The 22,969-nt window shown below is 39.4% G+C and overlaps 1 protein-coding gene across 1 annotated transcript in view; it reads left to right on the top strand.

The window, feature by feature from the left end:
* The first annotated feature begins 8,512 nt into the window (after positions 1-8,512).
* The window catches only part of LOC134536261 (zinc finger protein AEBP2), a 70,881-nt gene continuing 56,424 nt past the window's right edge, over positions 8,513-22,969 (top strand). The window contains exon 1 of the mRNA XM_063375974.1: positions 8,513-8,594. The gene's annotated coding sequence lies outside the window, so the exon portion shown is untranslated. The remainder of the gene's footprint in view (positions 8,595-22,969) is intronic.

The following is a 22,969-nucleotide window of genomic DNA, read 5'->3' on the forward strand; positions in this document are numbered from 1 at the left end:
ATGTTATGGAGGACGATTGCAAATTATTAATAAATATTCAATGTATATCTTGAAAAGGTTGTGTGCAAAAACAATACTGGTATATTAAAGAATTGAAAGTTTATTTTCAAACTTAGTTATTATGTATTTTATGCTATAAGATTTGCTATATAGAAACAAGAACAAGGAATGGCATGTTAAAGATTGCAATCAATGACGGTAACCATGAAAATGCGAGGAATTATTAATTTACTGTTCGACGAACCTACAATCAACACAAAACGGTTGCAAAAGATTTATAAAAGCAAAAAAAAATAAAACACGCAGAAAATTTCACCAAAAATTTAATTTTTGGAGAAAGCAAAAAATAATAATAAAATACCAAATAAGTTTCGCGATCTCTAAAGTCATTTAATAAAACATATTCAGGCCTTTTTTTATAGGAGAACAATAACTTAATTCATATTAACTTCCAATCAACTGGCACTGTTTTTGTCCCACAACTTTCATGACAGCGTGATGCATTAACTAAATGTAGGAAAATTTGGATATAAAACATTATTTGTGATACTGGTTTTAACTTTACCTCTTACCATTTTCTCACCGATTTGTTTTTAGACTAAACAATTACTTTTTGTGTAAAAAGTCTTAAAAATTATATCGCTATAGGTATATAGAGGATATATCGTTAAATTGCCCCGGCTCAACACATTATCATTCTGATTACCACTCATTAAAATTGCATTCGGGTTTTCACAACAAAAATTTATTAAACACATGATTTATTGAAACACTGTGGCGAGGATGGTTAAGCGAGAGGCAGGCTGCGTGCTATGGGATGCTTCTCTCTCACCTGAAGCACGTCTCGCTAGATGCTCCCATTGCCCATGGACAGCTCCATCTCTCCCAGTGTCCATGCCACTCGGCTCGTGACGTCACATAGCGCCTCCTTGCGGTCTCCAATCAGCGTGAACCTCTCGGCGGTCACGGATGCTGCAGGGGGAAGGGGGTGTTTGAGAGACAGCCTTTCTCCCGTCAGCGCCGTCGGCCGCTCCAAGAGGAACATCTCGACTCCAGCTCTTCGGTTCCGAGAAGGAGAAAAACCAGTGGCAGCACAAAAAAACCGATTTGATTACGTAACCAGTATTCCAGGATACGGCACGTTTCAGTGCAGTACAGAGACACTGGCGTTTCCCCCCCCCCCCCCCCCCCCATTTTCACGGTCTGTAGTAGAGACAGCCGAAGATACCTTGGTCCGTTGACTGGAGAGACTAAATGAGTCGGCATTTGTCAGTTGTTAGTTTTGAGGCAACATGGGAGACCGACCGGGACTTAAACCCGAGTCCTCTTGAATACGAGCACAACAGTTTATCCTTAAGCTACTTTGCTCGGTCAGAACTGACAAATTAATTATTTTTTTTACTAGGAAGACCTGAAACTAATAGACATTATCTTAGTTTCACTATTTTTGTATCATGGCTAATTTTGAAGTTAAACGTCTTTGGAAGTACTTTTATTAATTTTCATTACAAATTAAATAATTTTAGAATTTTTTTTAAATTAAATATTTCATTTTATTTCACTTTATATATTACCATTGTATACTGAGTATTTATTTAAGTTTTTAGATATAATTGGATTCATACATTACAAATTGCATTCATAATATTATTCCAGTCCATTTCATGTTGCATTTATATTATTTATTTGCATACAAAAAAGTTAGTTTTTTATTTCGTACAGTAAGTATAGTTTACTAACGCGCGCACATAAGTACACACACGTATTAATATCTAGTGTATTATTGGCTATTCGGCCTCGTTAAGAACAGATAGTGCATATAATGTTGGAGAGCGTGAATCCAAAAGTAAATGGCTGCTTGTAATTGTTTTCACTGTAAAGTCATTTGCGTTTTCGTATGATATTTATTTTTCTAGAATAACTGGAACTGAAATAAAACTGTCCCTTGCATGGCCTTTGGAAACCTGTTGATGTATGACATATGCCTTAAAGGAGGCCAATTTTAACTTTTTTATCGATAAACTAATGGATTTTATATAAAAGGTACTAAGTGATAATTTTGGAATTTTTGAGTTAACTACACCAAGGGCTATACAAACCTATGAAGTAGAATTATAAAGTACAACCACGCTATTTTTACCCTGTGCTATCATCTGCAATGCACTGAACCAACCACCATGTTTCTAGAATTTATTAGTTAAAAACTCTAACTTCACAACTTGTTTTCTAAGTGCTAGGCGTAGGTTTCGTGGTTTTTAACAAATGTTCAGCAAAGGTAGTAGGCCTGAAAGTCTTTGTGAACCTCGATGGCTTCTTTCTGTTCCTTGAAGCTTGGTTTTTTCTGCGTATCGTGCGTCCGACCGACGCTCTCGATATCCCCCATTAGGGGGGGGGGGGGGACTTTGACTGCTGCGACGGCATCGAAGGTCAACAGTTTTGTTATTGCCGCACGCTTGAGGCACGCCTTTCTCCCGGTGCGCTCGTCCCCTCCCCTCCATCATCCTCACTCCCCCCCCCCCCTAGCAGGCGTCGACACTTCTTTCGCCCGGACCACGCGCCCTCCCTTTCTTTCGTACGTCACTTCTGCACTCTCTCCCGGCCTCGGGTGCAACAAGGGCCCATGGCGCGGCGGTGCAGCTGAACAACTGGACACCTGCGTCCGAGAGCCGAGCTCATTTCACTGCCGAGTGTGTGTGCGCTCATGAATATGAGCGGGTCCATTACGTACCTCCCACCCCGCCCCCTCCTTTACGATGTATATTACTATAATAATAAAATTACTAACTTTAAATTTGCTTGCAAATAATTTAATAGAAATATAATTAATAAAAGAACTGTAGTGATATTATGAATACTGTTGGCAAAGTATAAAATGAATGAAAATATTTTTTTTTAAATAAATACCCAGTATTCAATGTTAGTATAAACACGTGTGTAAAATTAATTTTTTTAATTTAGTAAAATATTTGAGATGAATTTAAATTAATAATGAAAATCAATATATATATATTGGAATTTATAATTTTCTTAAATAATAATGTAATAATTTATAATGAAAATAAAATATATGTACGGGACCATAACCTCACTTATATCAATACACTTGAAAAAAAGTTTAAAACACAATTTATATCACTATTATTCACAATAAATATTTATTTTTAATTATATGGATCAGTATTCAACATCAATCACTAAAGTCTACGATTTAAAAACACATATATAATTTTAAATTATTTTAGCCTTTTTTTTTAATCCTTTCAATTTTCATTGCATTATGCGCGGCCATCGTTAAAATTCACCTTCATCGTAATTTTCATAATGCGCCTTGTTTTACGCAGTGTTAATTGCAGTCAGAAAAAAAAAGGAGGCGAGCCTTCCCGTAATCCTTCTCTTGTATGTGCCTTTGCAGTTTTTATCAGCAGTTGCGTTTTGCCTTTCGTTTGGACTGGAGGCTGCTTCCCAGATTACATTTAGAGGATGGCCGTGATAAGCAGGAGAGAAGCTGAGAAGTAGTTGAGATGTGTTACTCGGACACGGAACAGCCGGGTGAGGAAGAAGTGTAACTGCTGAGGTACCACGATCTCTGGCCAGAGGCAGCACTGCCCATCAACGGGGCGCCCAGATGCAGAGGAGAGGTCATTGAACTTGCCAATTCAATCGATCCCTAAAGACCGGAAAAATTCGCGGATTCATTTCGTGATAGGCTGAAATTCAAACATGTGTACAATAATTGCTGGTTCTGCTATTGGCTCGCGGTTTAACTGGAGCTCTCTGGGCCAATGAGAGACTATCGACCAATGAAGCTTCGAATCACAAGCTACCCAGTGGAGACGCCTCACAATTTAGTACCCAATGAACACGCGTGTTTACTTGAGAAATGAAGAGGATAATGGAGGATATCCTAGAGGTCATTTAATCGGCGAATTTTTCCGGTCCCTTTCAATCCCTGATGAATGCCTCTGAAAATTAAAAAAAAAAAAAATTGAAACCAAATAGACAAGTAGGCCCTATTTTAATTTTTCCTGAGAGAAGTTTGAAACACATGTAACTTACGTTAGAGAAAAGGTGGTTTTGTCGAATTTATGTAAACAGTAGAGCACAGTGATGCCTTGCTGTTAGTCGAAATAAACGCGAAGTGTATGACGTTATCACGAGGACCAGGCCTTTCTTTCGCCGAAAAATTTGAACGCCGATTAGACTGCAATATGTTATGCCCGCGCCTGTGGCTTCTTCCTAGGGACGGAAAAATTCGCGTGTTCAATGACCTGTAGGATTTACTCCATAGTTCTACGTACACTCGGTCAAATGCCACCCACTCATTGGCTGCTGTCTTGTGAGACGTCCCAACGTAGCAGCCTGTGATTTGATAAAGCTTTGTCGGGCGTTTCTCATTGGCCCAGAGTCAACCAGGTGAGTTGTGAGCCAATAGGAGAGGCAGCACTGAGGTATAACTATTTGTATTTTAGCCTATCGCGAAATGAATTCGCGAATTTTTCCTGTCTCTAGTCATGAACATACTAGAGCTATTAAACTAGTTTCAACGTTTATTGAGTGTAAATAAATTTGTGGGGTCAATTATGTCTGGAAAGTGTCATTTTTTCTCTCTTATATATTTATATGTGTGAGTTGGTGTGTATGGGTGGTAATAGATATTAACTGAAAAAAAAATCGCAATTTCAGTTACCTCTAGGATGGACTCCACAATCTTGTATGTACTCGAGCAAATGCCACCTGCTCATTGGCTACTGACTTGTAAGGCCTGTCAACTGGGATGCATGCCATTCGATACTTATTTTGTTGCCGGTTATTCATTGTCTCGTAGTGCGTCAGGTAAACATTTGCCCTATCACTGAGGCAGCGAAAAGCTGAACGTATTTGGATTTTAGCCTATCGCAAAATGAATCCACGAATTTTTTCCGGTCACCATTAATAGTGAGTGGATATTAAATCTCCTTAACAAGAGGAGCTTCAGTGGCTCAGTGGTTAGATTGTTCGTCTCCAACAATATTATCCGAATGTCCTTCCTGATGTGGAATTCCGATCCTTTCCGGGTGGGAAATGTGTAAAGAGAGCGTAACAACACATCATTCGATTTTTCCCAGAGGTAGGTACTTTATTTTCCTCTTCGGAAAGAGTTCCGTCTCTGTTCCACCCGCTCTGTGCATCCCACCAGTTCTGCTGAGTGCCGGGTCAGATAGTCGGCCGACTCTAGTGAGAGCCGACAGCATCCCATCCATGATGATGATGCCTCTTGTACGAGAGGATGCGAGACTTTACTAACTCCAGCGACACTGCATTGCGTCGTTTATCAACTGTAGGCATTACAAGGCCAATAACTAGAGACCGGAAAAATTTGCGATTTCATTTCGCGATAGGCTAAAATACAAATAGTTATACCTCAGTGCTGCCTCTGATATTGGCTCACAACTCACCTGGACGACTCTGGGCCAATGAGAAACACCCAACCGAAGCTTTATCGAATCACAGGCTACTAAGTTGGGACGTTTCACAAGACATCAGCCAATGAGAGGGTGACATTTTACCGAGTGTACGTATAACTATAAAGTTCATCCTAGAGGTCATTGAACCCACGAATTTTTCCGGTCCCTACCAATAACGCCTCATATTTTACACTACATAGAAGAATGAGCAAAACGTAAGTACTAACTAAAAAAACTCAAACAGAGTGACGCTTTAAAAGTTCTTCACCAAGGAAATCTCTCTCACACATCGACTTGAAAGTGCTTTTTAATTAATGATTTCTTAGTTGAGCGGACCCTATTTTGCCGCATTTATTGATCAACACTTACCTGAATAAAATATAAATTTTCTTAAAACACTTCATTTTAAGGTATATTTAATGAAGTATTTTTCAACTGACTGGTTCCAAATACACGTTCTTTTTAATTTTATTTTACATTACGTTTTGTGCTTTGTAGCAGAAGTCCTTGGCGGCATGGCTGTGTCCTTGAATGCGAGCCACGACTTGATGTAAGCTTTTGGACATACGCCATTGCTAAGCACATGTATGTCTGTAGAAGAAAACTACAAAAAACCCAAAAGACAAAAACACAAATCAAGCAACAAATTGCTGTTGTCAACAGGATATAAACACCACATAATATTCCATAACAGGAATATGGTCAACAAACAAAGAAAAACAAAGAAAAATGGAACAACATAACAAAAAAAAACCACAAATGATGACAGAAAAAAAATATTGAACCCAAAAAATTCAGCACAACAGTTGAAACGAGACAAAAACACGCCAAAACGAAAAGACGAAACAAACACAATAGTTTTCCGAAACAGAAACAAGCGACGTTTCGGCCACGTCACGACTCATCTGTGGCTTGGAGCCCTCAGCCACCAGGTGACGTCACCAGCCTTCCACTGCCCAACCCAGACGAGAGAAGTCAAGTCCTGGAAAAAAACAAAACACTCGAAAATAAAGCCGAAAATAATTGGCCGCGGCGGAAATACTACTCACGGTGTGTTAGCCTGAACATAGTCTTAAAGAGACAAGTTAACATAAGCTTACACTAACTAACATAACTATCTGTTGTGTCTGCCTTTTAAGGGTTTCCAGCCGTACTTACAAATGTACCAGATGATACATAATTTTAAAAATTATAAATACTTGATACTCCACAGTTAAAACACAAATAAAATTTCGCTGAAATGAAGTTGGTCGTCTGTCCTGTGGTCCCGCACTGCTTGGTTGTGAAGAACCTCGATGTCTAAGCTTGCCACAATCAGCGTGTTACTGTGTCACCTCGAGGTGCCGTGACGGAGGCCTCAGATTGTGAAGCCCTGGCGGTTAGCACTGCCAAGCGGTGGGCGAAGGAACTGAACTGACCAGGAATGCACACGCCCGTATGGATCACAGGTTAGAGTAGATAAATTCTTCGCCGCTCTCAAAAGACGCCAAGATGTGTTTTTCATCTTGCCGTTGGATTTCCTCAGCGCTCGAAGAAAATCCACGTCCTAGAAGCGATGCAGTCGTGTCTTCATGTCCATAGAGTACTAGATATGAAGAGGTAACCCGTTTATAATCTTTACAGGCTTAGTCCGTTGAAATCATCCCTAAAAACAAATTTCGGTACCAGTTATTGATTGGTGGCAACGAAAGTTGTTCTTAGTGACCGCAAGGTAGTGTCATCATCGATAACAGTCAATATGGCTATGTGTCTTTGCTTCACTCCAGAGTATTTGTTGCAAAGGTAGCAATTATGACTCACTTTCAGGAGAGAGTAGGTCCGAGATCAGCCACTCGTTGTGAAGGATGTTTTCTCCCAAAGAGTTTCCATCTCCACTCCAGGTGAATTTAGGGCATCTCCTTACGACCCATCATCACCCTTCTCAACACACTTCAGTTCTCTATAGTGATTGGCGTCTACCTGCTGTCCAAAAAATTACTTTCTAAAAAAATCATTTTAAGCGTAAATTTATCTTAATAAATAAAATATGATTGGCATGGTGAGGTTTCCATGTTGAGTTTAATTATTCTAATTTATTTATTTAGGGGTAAAGATAGGGAATATTCTCATATATTTTTCTTGTTTTATCGAAAATAATTAATTTTATTAGGTCTTTGTACCCTTTTTCTATTGGCTTACAGTTTATGGGGTAAACTCTCGTCTAATTATAATACGTCAACCAAAGCAGTGTCGAATATCATATTGTAAGTAGAGAATTCTTTGTCAGAACTAGAAGCCAAAAACAGATTACATTTCCCTGAGTGGGATTAGAATAAATAGATGATATTACGTTCATAATTTTATTACTGGCAACCCATACTGGCTGTTAATGTTGGTTTAGTTTTCTGATGGGTTGTTGGTACAACAAAATGGTTTTAACAGCATGTGGAATTGTTACAAGCAATGTAAAACTACTGTATTTATGACAATAAATATCCAATATAAGATTCTCTTTATGTTAAAAATCAATTATTATATATATTTCATGTATAATAGTAATATAGAACATAAGGTAGTTATTAAAACATTTGATCAAAGGAAATATTGCTGTAAAATTTATATTACAGTTTGTATGTTTGGCTAGCTTGGACATCAAGATTTTTTCAGTTAGAACAATTTGGGTTCCAATATATTTTTTTCTTTGTTGGATTAGTAGCTAATTTCGTCATGCAAAATGTTTGCAAAGTCGAAATATCCATCGGTGTAAATACACATGTCAAACAAACATTTTGATTGCAAGACGGAATATTATCAGTATTATTTGGTGTGGAATAGAGATTTTTTTTGGACGTGCTGCATTGAGACGCTGCAAACACAGGAGTGTCCAGGCTGGAGATCAGCTGGGGGGGTCCACCGAGGACCGGTCTCTTGCGCCGCTGTTGCGCGCGGACGGCACAGCCTCCCGCTCAGGGGAGTGGGGGGAGTGACGCCAGGCGCCCGCCCGATGTTTTCAGGACGGCCGCTGCGGCGGGACGTCCCCCCCACCCCCCCTCCCGGTTAAAAACCCGGCGCATGGCGGGAGGCAGCGCTCACTGTTGGTGTGTCCGCGCTACCGCCAGGTCAGGAGTCCGCCGCTCCTCGCACGAACACTCGCAGCGTCAGCAGGACCAGGTGAGTGCCTGGCGCCGCTTCCGCTTCCGGCGCCGCTTCCGCCGGCTTCCGGCAGCCGCCACTGCTGTTCGCGTCGCCGCGTCGCCTGTGGTCTGCTACATACTTGCAAACCGATCTGTGGTCACTGAAATTTTGATTTTCTTGAAAACCTGATAACAAAAATATCTTCGGCTACTACAAAAAAAAATGTTTGTTTTTTTGTACGTGATAACGTCTTATAAGTCGATGAACGCCGGCTGCACGCATTAAAAAAAATCATGACTCATTGTCACGTTCCGCCTGAGCCGAGCGCGGAACAATCGATTGAGAGGCACGATCGGCCTAAGCGTTCGGCTTGTGACGCATCTATCTCTCTTCCACTCACGTTATCACGTAAAGTAATCTTCCCTAAAACCGACTTTACAGACGACCCCCTTTTTTTATAGGTGTTAATAATTTGTAAGCAATTACAGACTAATCAAAAAACAAGAAAATGTATCCAACAGGCGTGGTTGTGTATTACTAGAGACCATTAATGAATTATGATCGCTAGTTATATTGGTTTTTATAGTTGATATATTTTTGGAGAGGTGGGACTGAAAATCGAAATGTCGGAAGTCAATGACTTATAACAAGTATGGACTCTACAGACATCTGCATGCTCGTGCAAAAATCATCTGTGATTTGGTTTCACGAGATTGCGTGTTTCATTTGTCTCAAAAAAAAAACTTTTTTTTTTCCTAAAATGGTCTATACCAGCGTGTGTCAGAGAACCTCTAAATACAGATCTCAAATTTCCTTAAAAAAATTACAATTGTTTATATTGTTGACTCTTATTAAATAAAGTAGATTGCATATTGCCGTTTGAAGTGGTGCACTTTCCCAACGTTACGCTCTGTATTCCAGCAGGCATCTTCAGTACTCGCCAGTGGAATGTAAACATTTAAGCTCGGTAAAGAGCAAACACATGTGTTATTATGTTGTTCATATTGAAAATAAACTTTTTATACGAAACTCGGATACAAATTTATAGTGGAATTATTTTAATTAATGCCGAGCGTGATAAATAAACCCATAAATTAAACAGTAGATTTTCAAACACCAAAATTTTTTGGATGCAAATCACACACACACTCTTTCTGCGCCCACCGCTAGATTTCGCTGCCTAAATCTTAAAAATTGCTTGACGCAGGTAGCAATTAGCAGCATGAAACAACCCGAAATTTTTAACTGTTAGAACCGACGTCGATAAAACCCCGATATTGTACCTGATTTTGGACAAGAAATTTTATTTAAATACGGAATAACTTGTTAAAATTCACTAAATGTGAATATTATAAACTTTCCGTACACGTTTAAAGTTATTCTTACTTACTAAAATATTAACCTGAAACATTAAACAAAGATATATCATAACACTAAGTATATGTTTGAGATGTTTTTCTGCCTAAACCACTGAAATCAGTCTGTTAATACTTACTAAGAACAAACCGTAACCTTATTGAGGTTATTAAACATTATTATAATATAATTTTATTAAAGAGTTAAAAAAAATTGTAGTGACAAAGATTTGAACCTCTCCTCTTGAGGTAAACAAGCGCGCGCTCTATCGTTGAGTTAGTATTATTATAATCACATTTTTCTTAGTTATTTTACTACTTGTGATCCCTTATTACTGTGACTATTTTAGTTTACCAAATATATTCCAGAGTAATGTTTATATCATAAAGTTTCATTGTGAACACGAATACGTTTGGTATGTCCCCTAGTGTTCACGAAAGTGGTTGTGTACGGGTGTTGTTGCTACACGTGGGTCCGCCATGTTTGTGCCACATTTCCGTTTATCAGCTTCCGTTCCATGTTAACAAAATTACTCCTACCATATGCCTTATACAGAGTGCTAAGATGTTTGCACATAAATAAACCCGATCATCTCAACCCTGAAGATGCCTACTGGCAATTCAAGAACGATATACCGATTCGAAGTGGCTCAACCTTAAAAAATTAAGATGGGTTAATTGCTTTAATATTATTTCTCAAATTTTTTGATGACTAGATACCGGAAAAATTTCGTGATAGGCTAACATTCAAATGCATAACCATTAATGATGCTTCTGCTATTGGGTCTGGACGAATGTGGGCCAGTGAGGAACCCTCAGCCAATAGAATATCGAATCACAGGCAAACCATCTCAGACGATAAAAAAGCCAGTAGCCAATGAACTGGTGTTTTTCTTTTTTTGCCCGAGTAAACATAGGACTGTGAAATCTGCCCTGAATGTCATCGAAGCCGAGAAATTTCCCAGTCCTTAGTGATGACATAGATTTAATTACTTTTAACTATTTTCAATCCCTTGGCTGGAATAAATACACATTTAACTATACTAACTTGGTTAATTTTAGTCAAATCACATACTAACACTTACGCTTTAATTACGTTACTATTGGCTCAATAAATTGTGATTAAAGCGAGATTCTTCGTTGGACACAGAGCGTAACAAAAGTAAATCAAAAATCATGAGCGACGTGTAGGGTCTTTAAAAATTCGCAGGTCCAATGACTTCTAGGATAGACTCCACAGTCTAATGGATACTCGAGGAAATATCACCTGTTCATTGGCTGCTGACTTGCATGATAGTTTCAAGCGTGTAGCTTGTGATTAAATACGTCTTTGGTAGAAAATCTCTCATTGGTCTAGAGTCCTCCAGATAAACTGTGGGCCAATAGCAGAAGGATCACTAAGGTTAAAGTATTAAGTTCTCTAACAATGCGTATTAAAGGCCCTTAAACTTTCTCCCTCGATGGATCAGTGTGCCTTTAATTTCGGTTTTGCGAGCAGTGGCACCTTGGAGAAAGGTTATGATGGGAATGGGAAAACTGTTGGTTCAACGGACCTTCAGGATAGACTGCCGAGTACCTTCAAACACTTGGGCAAAGGTCATTGACTGAGACCGGAAAAATTCGCGGGTTCGATGACCTTCCGGATGGACTACAATATCCTATACACACTCGGGCAACTGCCACCTGTACATTGGCTGCTGACTTGTGAGTCGTCTCGACTGGGCAACCTGTGATTCGGCACTTCTATGCGTGAGGGTCTCTAATTAGCCCCCAGTCCTCCAGATTAACAGCGAATCAATGGCAGAAGCAGCACTAAGGTATAATTATTTGAATTTTAGCATAACACGAAATGAATACGCGAATTTTTCAGGTCTCTACTTATGATACGACTCAGGGAGATCACCATGGATTCGTTACTTCTTTCACTGGCTTTTTTGCATTGTCTCAGAGTCCTCCAGGGACACCGTAGGCCAACTGCAGATCTAGCATACAGGTATAGCTGTTTTAATTCTAAGCTATCGCAGAAATTAATCCTTAAAATGTTCTAGTCGCTACTAATGTGTAGGGCGATGTACTTATCGCAAAAAGGTTTCCATACCTGCTACGTGTTAAGACACTGCAGCACCGACTGTGGTTGGCTGGGTGTATTTCAGGTGCATTACTGTAGGCACACCAATCAAAGCAATACAGGGCGGAAAACGCGTCCTGAATGACCCTGCCAAACAGGGCAATCTCTTGCAGACCAATCACAAGGGAAGAATCGATATCGCGGGCATGCCTTGTTGCAGTCTAATAAGCGATCAGATTATTCCGCGAAAAATTCATTTCCCTACTAATTAATCTAGCTGCATTTAAAAAAAATAATCATTTGTTTTACAATATAAGGAATACAGATTTTTCTTCATAAGCAGAGGCTGAAAAACACACGCTCTTCCAGTTAATCGCTGAAGTCAAGTATGACTTGTCGTCGGGATTTGTGTTAAAAAAAATAGTAGTAAATAAATCCGCACAGAGTGCCTACATAATTTTTTTGTTAGCCAAAGGCATAACTTTAACTTATGTGTTCCTCAGGTTTGAATGAACTTGTAAATTGCTTTTTTAATCACTATGTGTTTATTAGAATAGAATACAAATTTATTATATATAGCCTACCTTAACAAATTCATTGATATATTTGTATTTACGAAGCAGCATAATCCATTTTCTAAATTTTTCATCTCGAGTTTTAATTTTCATCTTAAAATGCAATATAAAATGAGAATAATGTGTGTTTTAGATTTGATTCGGAAGAGCTAACATAACCCGACTATGCAATAGATAGAAAGGGATAGATGGGTTTCTATATTTTCTTCAAAATGTAAAAATCCTCTACTTCAACGTTTTCAGAGCAAACATTCATTAAAATGAACTTTAATTATTTAAAGAGTCTTTTAAACTGAACAGAAATAATTGCAATAAACGTGTAATTTAATGCTACGTATTGTGTGATTTTTTCTGCAATTTTTATTTTATTTTAATGTTACTTATTGACAGGCAACAAATATTTGGCGCTAAATATGATATGAAATCTATAAGTGACATCTTATTTTATTCACGTGCTTTTTGTTATAATGACAATATCACACAATTCATCGTGTGTGCATGTGACTTTCTCCAGGCTTCACAAAATTGGATCGTCGTTTTGAAACAATACAAATGGCCTATCCTGGGCATCCGTTCTTCAGGCCATCAAGTTGTGTAACAGCGTGTTAGCAACCTGTAGCTCCAAGTCATTAGAGAGTGGGGAAAGTTTCAGTTCTGCAGTTCCTGGTCTAGAAGTTCAGAGGTAATGCATTCCCGGAAGAGATTATTTTTTCTGCTCTCTCAAACCTCTTGTCAAATATTTAGTTTAGTTAAAAAAAAATTAATATGGTAGCTACACTAGATGGTTACTGTTTTTTACGATATCTTTATATGTGAGGTACGTTATGTTAAATATATCTATATTAAGAGGTGTGATAAAAAAACAGTGAATAATTTTATTACGATCTGTGTAATAAGTTTACATGATATTTGAACAGATCTCCAAAATACTCCCCTTAGGTAGCAATGATTCCATGACTGAAATCTTTTCTGAAAGGCCTTCAGTTGCTTCGTGGTGGTCCTTTAAATGTGAGGAATGTGACAAAAAGGTTTCCTTTCTATTCGCACGGTTTTCACTTTTTCTAAGTCGCATGGCGCTATAACCGGAGGAAATAGCGGATGAGGACAGACAGGGATTTTTATGTTTCCACTCGTCGCCGAAGTCTCTGCACGAGTGACGTATTGTTGTTTCCTCGACCCTGCGAGATGTTGAGTGAACCCTGCGCTGAGTGAATCACTCAACAGGGACGCGACATGGGTCTCTCTGCAGGCCAGCTGGGGTTACGGTGTCGTTGGGGCGAGGGGAGGAGGGGAAAGAGGTAAACGATGCCTGCAACCTTCGCTTGAGGGACAGAGAGGATAGTAATTCACTTAACGGCAGCGTGATGCATTTCGCACCAAGCTCTGTCTCGCGTTGTCGTTGGTCACGATTTCGTGATTTGCCAAAACGTTTATGTGACCCAGTAGGCTATAAAAAATTTTCTATTTTTTATTTATGGTGTGGTTTTCCTTCAAGTCTACCTATTCTGCTATTTGACTGGGCTAAAAAAAATTGTGCGTAGAGCTTCGGGAATAAAAGAAGGTAGTCCTACCGGTTAAAATATTTACTGGTTTCTTTTTAAGTACAATAAATAATTTTCCACGTCCATCTGCAAGTTCATAATATGCGTTTTGAATAGTAATAAAATAAATTTTAGGTACAAAATATCTGTCAGCTCTTAGTCCATTTGAGGTGCATCACCGAATAACTCTCGCAATGTGTAAACTGTTAAAGCGAATGAAAATAAAATAAAATTCACTGGGAAAACTGTTGAAACTGCTCCATTTTGAATCTGTTTGTAGCAGCTTTGTTTTAACATGCAATTCCTCTGATGTGAATTATTTTTTCGACAGTGTGACATTTAGAGCAGAGTGACTTGCAGCCAGTCCAGAGGCGATGAGGTGCTGCGCGTGCCTCCACCTCGGAGGGTTTGAGGCACATCTGCCGGCGGGGTGGCGACCTCAGAAACTTCCCTAACATGTTTGGGAATCCAGTCCATTTTTCTTTTGGTTTTGTAAAGTACACATTAAAACCATCAAAAGTATTTCACAAAACTGTTTTCAAAAGTAGATTTTCGTAAGAATATAAGTTAAGAAAATAAAAGGAGGGGGGTTGTCTGTAAGGTCGGTTTGAGGACGATGATTTTAACGTGATAAGGTCATAAGAAAAATTGCATACTTTTTTAATTTTCAAATATTATTTACAGTTTTTGCAAAATTTAATTTAAATTATTTTGTTTAAATATAAATCACGAACAATTAGTTAAAAAGCCCGCCTTAAACTGTTTGATATTATGGAAGATTTTCCTCGCACGGTGGTTGGCCGGTTCTTTGCACGCTCGGCTCAGGCGCGGAACGTGACAATGAGCCGTGCTTTTTTCGTGCGTGCAGCCGGCGTTCATCGATTTATAAGACGTTATCGCGTCAAAAAAAATGTTCTCGGAAGTGGAAAGGAATACCACGTGAGCAAGGCTCTCCACTACACCGTCCTGCCTGCGGGGCGGGACCTCCCTGGCTCCCTGAACAAGCAGGCAGTTGAAAGCGCGAGGTGTCCGACGAGGAAGGCCACGGATCCCGCCGTGTGACAAGGACTTAAGGCTGGAAGGCTGAGTCGAGACGACAGACCGACAAGTTATTCCCGGGCAAAGCCCGGCCTGGCCTCTACTCCTCCACCTCTTGGGACTTAAACCCGTTCGGGCGAACCAAGAGCACTGCTTTTCTTCTTGTTTCTCCAACCGGGGACCCTCAATGAGGGCACCTGGGTGGTTTGGCCTCAGATGTTACATGTTTTCCCATGAATGGTGTAACATACCATTCATCTTTACCAGAAAATAACCTGTCCATTCTGTTTCACCGCCGTTCCAGCAGCCAGAATAAAGCCTTGTCAGTTGTTAAATGATTCCTTGTCCTTTTTTTTTTTGTGTCCACACATAAAAACACGGCGGGGGATGTTAAAAACATTTCTTCCATTCCTTGGTGAGATCACTCACATGTCACTGTGAGAGGTCGATTGACCAGAACCTGACACAGTACCATGTGAGAGACCGACAGCCAGCCGTTTCATCGACTGAGAAAAGCTAACATAAAAAAAAAGAATCATTTTGCGAAAGGCCAGGCTAAAAGTGCTGTGCATTCGTTCCACTGCCTCGAAGTAACTACACTCTAAAAAAATTTTTGTACTTTTACAAGGGAAATTCTTGGAAACCCCGTTGCCAAGGATATTTCTTGCAAAACTACAAGGCAGAGCCTTGCAAAATCGCACATGGTACAAAGCTCTGCCTTGTAGTTTTACAAGTAATATCCTTGGCAACAGGGTTTCCAAGGATTTTCCTTGTAAAATATACAAAAATTTCTTTCAGTGTACCGTTTAGTTGAAATGCCATGGTGCAGAGACTCTACAATAAGAGAGAAGCAGATTAACGAAAAAACGTCTTGGTAGCTGTTCATTAAACCCGACTGATTAGTATATATAAAATACTATTTTTTCCTACGTTTCACTTAACAGCATATATTTGATTAAATAAATTGTAAGAGTCCTCTATAGAGTGAAATTTCGGCTGAAATGAAAACGTTATTTTTCACCAACCTTAAATACGCACTGTTACGTGCCTAGGAAGGCATTTTAGACCATAAATAGTGTAAATAATTTCAACTTATTTATTCTTGATGAACCGGCAGCCGAAAATTGTTCATCGAATTCTGACCCACACTGTAGAATAGTTAAAAATCCTTATTAATTTCACTAAAACAAAAATAAAAACTTTTAGCAGTGTACCAACACACTCCGTATTGGCAGCGTAAATTCCTCAGTTTGTTTACCAGGAGAGTGATTTGTTTTTTCCATTGGCATGAAATTAATGTCATATCGTATACTCCTGACAATCTGTCTCCTAGATGGCTTCATATTTAAAGAAAAAATTCTGTTGTAAAATAATTGTTTTCAGTTTTGAATAAGCCGTTATGAATAAACGAAAACAGTTATAATTTAGTATTACGTAAATATTTTTAAACTCTAAAAATCTGCAATGTTGATTAACACCGTTTGCTTTAACGAAAGTGAATTTTTTTTAACAAATATTTTGAGTAACCTAAAACAGTTATTCGGAACAATGGTAACTGTTTACCCAGGAATCTTCTTAAATTTACACACATCCTCGTTAAAATGTACGGCGTTGAGTTAATTTACTTTTCACACGAGGAAGACGAAGTCCCGCCTAGTTTCAACACAAGGATCATGCTGGTTCTAGCTTAGAACAACTCCTAGTTCATTTGACGTGCATTTCTCGCTGAAAAGTCAATCAACTAACTTTTTTTTCTTTCCTAACAGTGAAATGCATCTTTCGTTGTCTCTCCCCTACCCTTCTCGAAGTAAATGTTAATTAAATGCATTCCATCTCGCTTCACCCAGTTCCCTCGCTTTGGGCGGTGAGCGGCGATGAAGAACTACTAGTTTTTTTTGCTGCACAGGTTTCCCCCGGGTTTTTATCTCTCTCTTTCCCGCTTGGAGCGAGTTTCACTTTCCTGCTACACCCCTCTCTCCCCGCCCCTGCCGGGACTGGCTGTCTTTTCTCTCCTCGGGAGTCATGCAGGCTCGCCTGTGATTCGGCAAGCCCTTCCCCACCCAGCCATTCCTTTCAAGCAGCAAGCAGTAAAATCACGTAGTGTGTTTATAGAATGACTTCACGTTATTTCAACGGTCTGAGAAAATTGTGTTCAAATGCTCTGTTAGAAAGTTATTGGAGATCCTATAAATGTTTCACGTTGGATTGCCTAGACACTCAAATCAATGGCCCTCTTGGTTTTCGAGCAAACGCCAAATTTATTTATTTTTAATTTGCTGAGAGAGTACCGCAGGATGGTTCTGAAATTACGTCCATGTAGAAAAAAAAAAAGATACTTAAACAATGTGCTTAGACACATGCAAATTTCGCAATTTGAAAAGTTTAGAAAATTATTTAACAATGAAATATTGTAAACATACACGCGAAATTTTTCCTGGAATGATTTTGCAGGCAGTGAAGAACTTAAATCTGAACACGGATAAAAAGTCTAAAAACTATTTTAGTTTTTATAACAGGCTTGGAAACGTACGTATCACTAATCGACTCGAAACAAAGTTCGCAACATTTCATTTGACTATAACTTTGCAATGCGAATGTTTTGCATCTCGCTTAAAAAGTACAGCATTCTGTCTGTGTGAGACCTACACCGCAGCTAAACCCGCGGAATGATTGAGGGTCGTACCAGGGTGCGGGGTGAGGGAGGTATGCACCTTCTCCCTGATGTACTAAAAATTTCGATCATTACCGCCTACAAAATAAAAGAATTTGTAAGAAAAGGCGGGAAAAATATTTGTGTCACCAACCACATTTTCCGATTTAAAAATTCCGCGTCCGCTTACGTGTACGGTTTGCAAAATCTGTAGATACATAAAATATTGTGACGTGGATTCCCCCTGAACAGCCGGTTCGTAACTGACCACGCCTCTGGCCCGCAGAGCGCCGTAGTGCAAGAACCAGGTGCGCTGACCTCAGCACCGCCCGAGAAACCCAAAGCGCGATCCGGAAAGGAATGCCCAGTTAACTCCTGGTTTGCCTTTTTGGGGCCAGCACTCCTTGGACCTGATGATAGCCTGAGTGAACCAGACCTTTGCACGTTGAGAACTGTGGCTGTCAGTGCCGAATCGACCAAGACCCTAAAAAAAAATCTCAGTCTGACATATTTTTATCACTTTTCTATAATTTGGAGCGATGAAAAGGATTAGTTTAGACTTTAAATTTCTTCTGTAGCAGCAGTAAGGTAGATTTAGGGTAAAATAGCCCTAATAAGTTATATTTAAAAAAAAACATTAAATTGATAGATTTTTTCCTGTTTTTCCGTAGTTTGTTTTTCCAGATATTATCTACATATTCCATCTATCAGCCTAAAGCTCGACGTGCAAGCCACTGCCCCGCGGTGTCCGGTGCAAGAGCGCGCTAACCACTGACCTCCGCGCTGGCAGACGCCTGGTCGCGGCGGCGATAAGCCACGAAACGAAAGCGCGCGCTCCGACGGATGTTCGCCGACGCACGCAGAGTTTCACTCTCATGGCCGCCTGACCCGCCGAGGCCACGCGGGGCGCAGAGCTCGCAGACACAGAGGCGCAGAGCTCTTCACCCCTTCGACGCAGACGTGACACACGGCGAGGGGAAATATTTGAATATTTATTACTTATCATTTAAACTCGTTTCTATTGAAGTGCTATACTTATTTCGTTATAAATGCGTTTTTGATGGGTTTTTTTAATTTCATTTTATTTATTAGTTACATTTTGGTACAAATCATTTTATTTCTAATGTATCAAGTGATTTTTTTTTGATGTATTAGGTTTCCGACACATTTCGGTATATGTGGATTTATTTCATTTCCATTTGTATCGTTTAAGATTATTGCGGTTTTTTCGCATAAAATGTAAATTTAGGAAACATAACCACACATTTAAGTCATTTCCTTTGATTTGGTTTCAAAGGTAGAATAATGTGGCTCTCGCCAGAGATGAATAACACCTATTCCATATGTTCTCACATGTGTAAATACACATGAAATACGAAACTCGTACACTAAATATAATTTAGTATTCTTTTAAAATAATACCAAGTGTGATAAATACACGCGAATTGTTTTTTTTTTTTTCAATTAAATTTTTGCGTGCGAATTATTGACGCATCCACCGCTAGAATTCGTTTTCGAAGCAGCTACGTTGATAATTTAGTCATTTCATTAGCAGACTGAAATTTTAAACTGTATAATATAACCGCTCTGAAAAGAGCAAAAAAATATTTAAAAAATTACTTAACCCTGGCTTCGTACCTAATTTTAGACAAGGAATTTGATTAATATATTGCATATCTTGATAACATTTACTGAACAGTGAATACTAAAAAGTTTCCCTTTGGCTTTGTGAATTTTGGTTACCACCATCCGCCACAGATAGCAGCACCGTGGTTACATATTTCCGTTCCATGCGACTTCCGTTACATTCACGAAATTACTCCTACAAAATGCCGTAAACCTATAGATAAGATGTTACACATAAAAAAAGCAAGACTCAAAATATTAAGAAAGAATATCTTACTATAAAACAGTGACCAAAACGTTTTACAAAAAAAAATTGAACCGAAATACCGAATATGGTGACTTAGAAGTGGAGAGTTCAATGCTTATCAAAAAGTAACTCATTTAAAATTTAAAAAAATTGCTTTTTTATGTGATTTTTATTTTAGTAGAGTCTAAAATTCTCATCAACAGCGATGTGATAATAGATTGTTACATTCATAGAAACACTTAGAAGAATTTTGAGGTTAGGAGTGGTCCGTGGCATATAGTGAGGATGTATCTTTCCCTGGAGTGGTTTCTAAAAAAAGGAAATCAGTGACGACCAGACTTTTATTAAAATACAAGCCATCTTGTTGAAATTCCTCATACAGTCAATACTATTAAAGTTTCCCTTTGGCTTTGCGAACTTTGGTTTGCGCCATACGCCACAGATGGCAGCACCGTGTTTGTTACACATTTCCGTCCCAGGGCGACTACCGTTCCGTTCAAGAAATCACTTCTGCCAAAGTCGTACACCGGGAGCTAAGATGTTTACACATTTAGAAACACATTTTAGATATAATAACGTCAAGTATGATTCAAGGAACGTAAGAACAGGAACGCAGGTCACTGGCCGTTGCCGTAGGGAACCGAAGTCACCGAGGAAGTCTACGACTTAAAACCCCCCAGGGTTGAGAGGGGAGTGTGTTACCACCGCGACACTCGCTCTTGCTTGGACGTCGAAAAACCGAGGAGCGGGCAACGCACGCGAGCCGACTGTCCCCATTGGCTGCCGGCTGACGACGTCATACCCCTTCCGATCGCGTCCGCGACCGGCGCGAAATACTCTCCGCGACGCGGCGACACGGCAGCCTTCAGCCGGCGACAGCCGCGGGCGACGCGATAATTACATAAAGTAAAAGTGAACACACTCGGTGAGTGAGGGGGGCTGGGGGGGAAGAATTCCAGGAGGTTACGTAAAGTCGCGCCAGAGGTAGAGCTGGCATGAGGAAAAGATCGCCCCTCGCAGCTGCTCGCGGAGTTGGCGAGCGAAGACCAGTCCGGAAAGACATTATTAAATGCTCAGGAATTTGTGAAAATTACTTTCATGTTCAGTGCACGTCTCTGAAAACGGTCAAAAACTTAAGGAAACTTGGTTTTAAGAAAGACACCTGGAAATGTGAGAAGTGCAAAGCTCTTAAGGTGAGTAATATTGATCCGGTTGTTGATATAAAGCTTTTAATGGAACAAGTGGCTGAAATCCACCGCCAATTACCGGCTCTCCAAAAAGTTGTTCAAAAAATAGAATCCTTGGAAAACAGTGTCAAAATTATATCTGAACAGTTCGAGAAATTTCGTGCTACTACAAAAATAATTCAAGAAAAAAAATGATAGACTAGAGAAAGAAAAAGGGGTTTTAAAAAAATCGGTCAACGAGCTAGAAGAAAGAGTTAACGAACTTGAACAATACAGTAGAATCATGAACATTGAAATTGTTGGAATGACTGAGACGAGAGGCGAAAACTGTATTGTTGCAGTAGGCGAAATAGCTAAGGCTGTTGGCATTGACGTGGGTGATAAAGGATGTCCTAGTTGCTCACAAATTACCCAGCAGCAGAAGAGACCAGCCTAGGCCAATACTTGCTCAATTGCTCTCCCGACAAACAAGAGATCAATGGTTACAGAAATTCAAATAAAACAAGACGCTGGTGGCTTCAGAAGTGAATGCTGGGCCCATGACGGATCACGTGTCCACACGAAAGACACGGGCGCAGAGTGGAGCCGTCACTCTTCCAATATTGTTGTAGTTATACACAAATATTCTCTGGGAAATGCTTGCCAAGCTTTCTTCTTGTATCAACACAATATTTTGGACGTACACCAAATGTTTCTCGTGGAAAAAAATTAAAGAATGCAAAACAGAAAAAAATAAAAATTGAAAGCAAGAAGCCACAGAGAGCAAGCCTAGATCAGCTTCTGCCGAACACGTGGACCCAACGATGAAACTAAACAGGTTGTATGGACGACACAACGGGATGTCTCATGCTGTCTGATATTTAAAGTTTGTATGTGTTTATCGTCGTTTTGTTGTTCATAATACCTGTTCTATGTGGATTTATGTATTTTTTTTTTCTATTGTGCATTCTTGTTATTATTTTCTTGACAGACAGTGAAAATCAGCAATGGCGTATGTCGAAAAATACCTGTGATAAATCAAAATTTCCCTTTGCATGAATCATTTAAAGAATGTATTTTTGTACATGTAAAAGTATACCCATGGAGGTATTAATTAGTCTATGCAGTGGTGTCTGTTTTAAAGTTTAATTCATTCTGGTTAGTAATTGCTTAGCAAAACAAACCATTTATGTACGTAGGCTTACACTATATGTTTGCTTAACAACTAAAAAGGAGATGCATAAGAATAATTTTAACAACCCCACAGCAAGGAACTAGTTTCAGACTTAAGTGTAACTTATCGGCCTAAATTATAACATACCAGTATACTGACTAGACACTAAATAATATTATATCGGTTACTTATTTGCCAAATTTTTGTACAGTAAGCCTTAAATGTACCTAAAATTACTGTGCTGAGTATTTTGGGACGCAATTTTGTGTTTCGACAGAAAATAAACTTCTTTTGTCAGAGTTATTTCAGTCTACGAACCATTGACCTTCGTAAATTTTCAAAGTAGCGAGTTTAACATGGGATTCGGGAGCCCTGGGCGCAATCTTTTAACCATCACGTACGAATTTCTCGAGTTGTAAAACTGAAAATGAGAGTCGTGTAGTAGCCAAGCTGTATTTATTTCTTCGTGCGAGTTGTGAAGGTTAGGGGGGAGGGGGGTGTCTCATTTCCTCGCAAGGGCAAAGCAATTTCTTCGCCGGCTGGGAAGAGCTAACTAATTACCCCATGGCTGGGTCGCGCCTGTTTGATGGTCGCTGCGGGAACAATACAGGTCTGCCAACCGCACGTTTTTTTCCCCCTCAACTGTTGAGAAGCGCGACGGAGTGAGAACGAATACTTACATGCGTCCTCTCTGCACTCGCCACGTTGCAGCCTTGGTGATACGAAATACACTTACCTCTGAGGAAAACAACTTCATGTTCATGGTGAATATTCTTCGCTTTATGAATCGATATTAGATCGTTCGAACCATAATGTCCGAAATGCAATTTTATATACGAAGGTCTGCCATATCCGTTCCCAAAAATTAAAAATAAAATCACTAAAACGTTAAAAATTATCCGGAAAATGTTAATGTAAGTTTCAGAACAACTTGTTAATGTTTCATAAAGCAATTCCTACTACTAGCAAAG

This window comes from Bacillus rossius, chromosome 10, assembly GCF_032445375.1.
Source record: "Bacillus rossius redtenbacheri isolate Brsri chromosome 10, Brsri_v3, whole genome shotgun sequence".
In the NCBI taxonomy this organism is placed as follows: Eukaryota; Metazoa; Arthropoda; class Insecta; order Phasmatodea; family Bacillidae; genus Bacillus; species Bacillus rossius.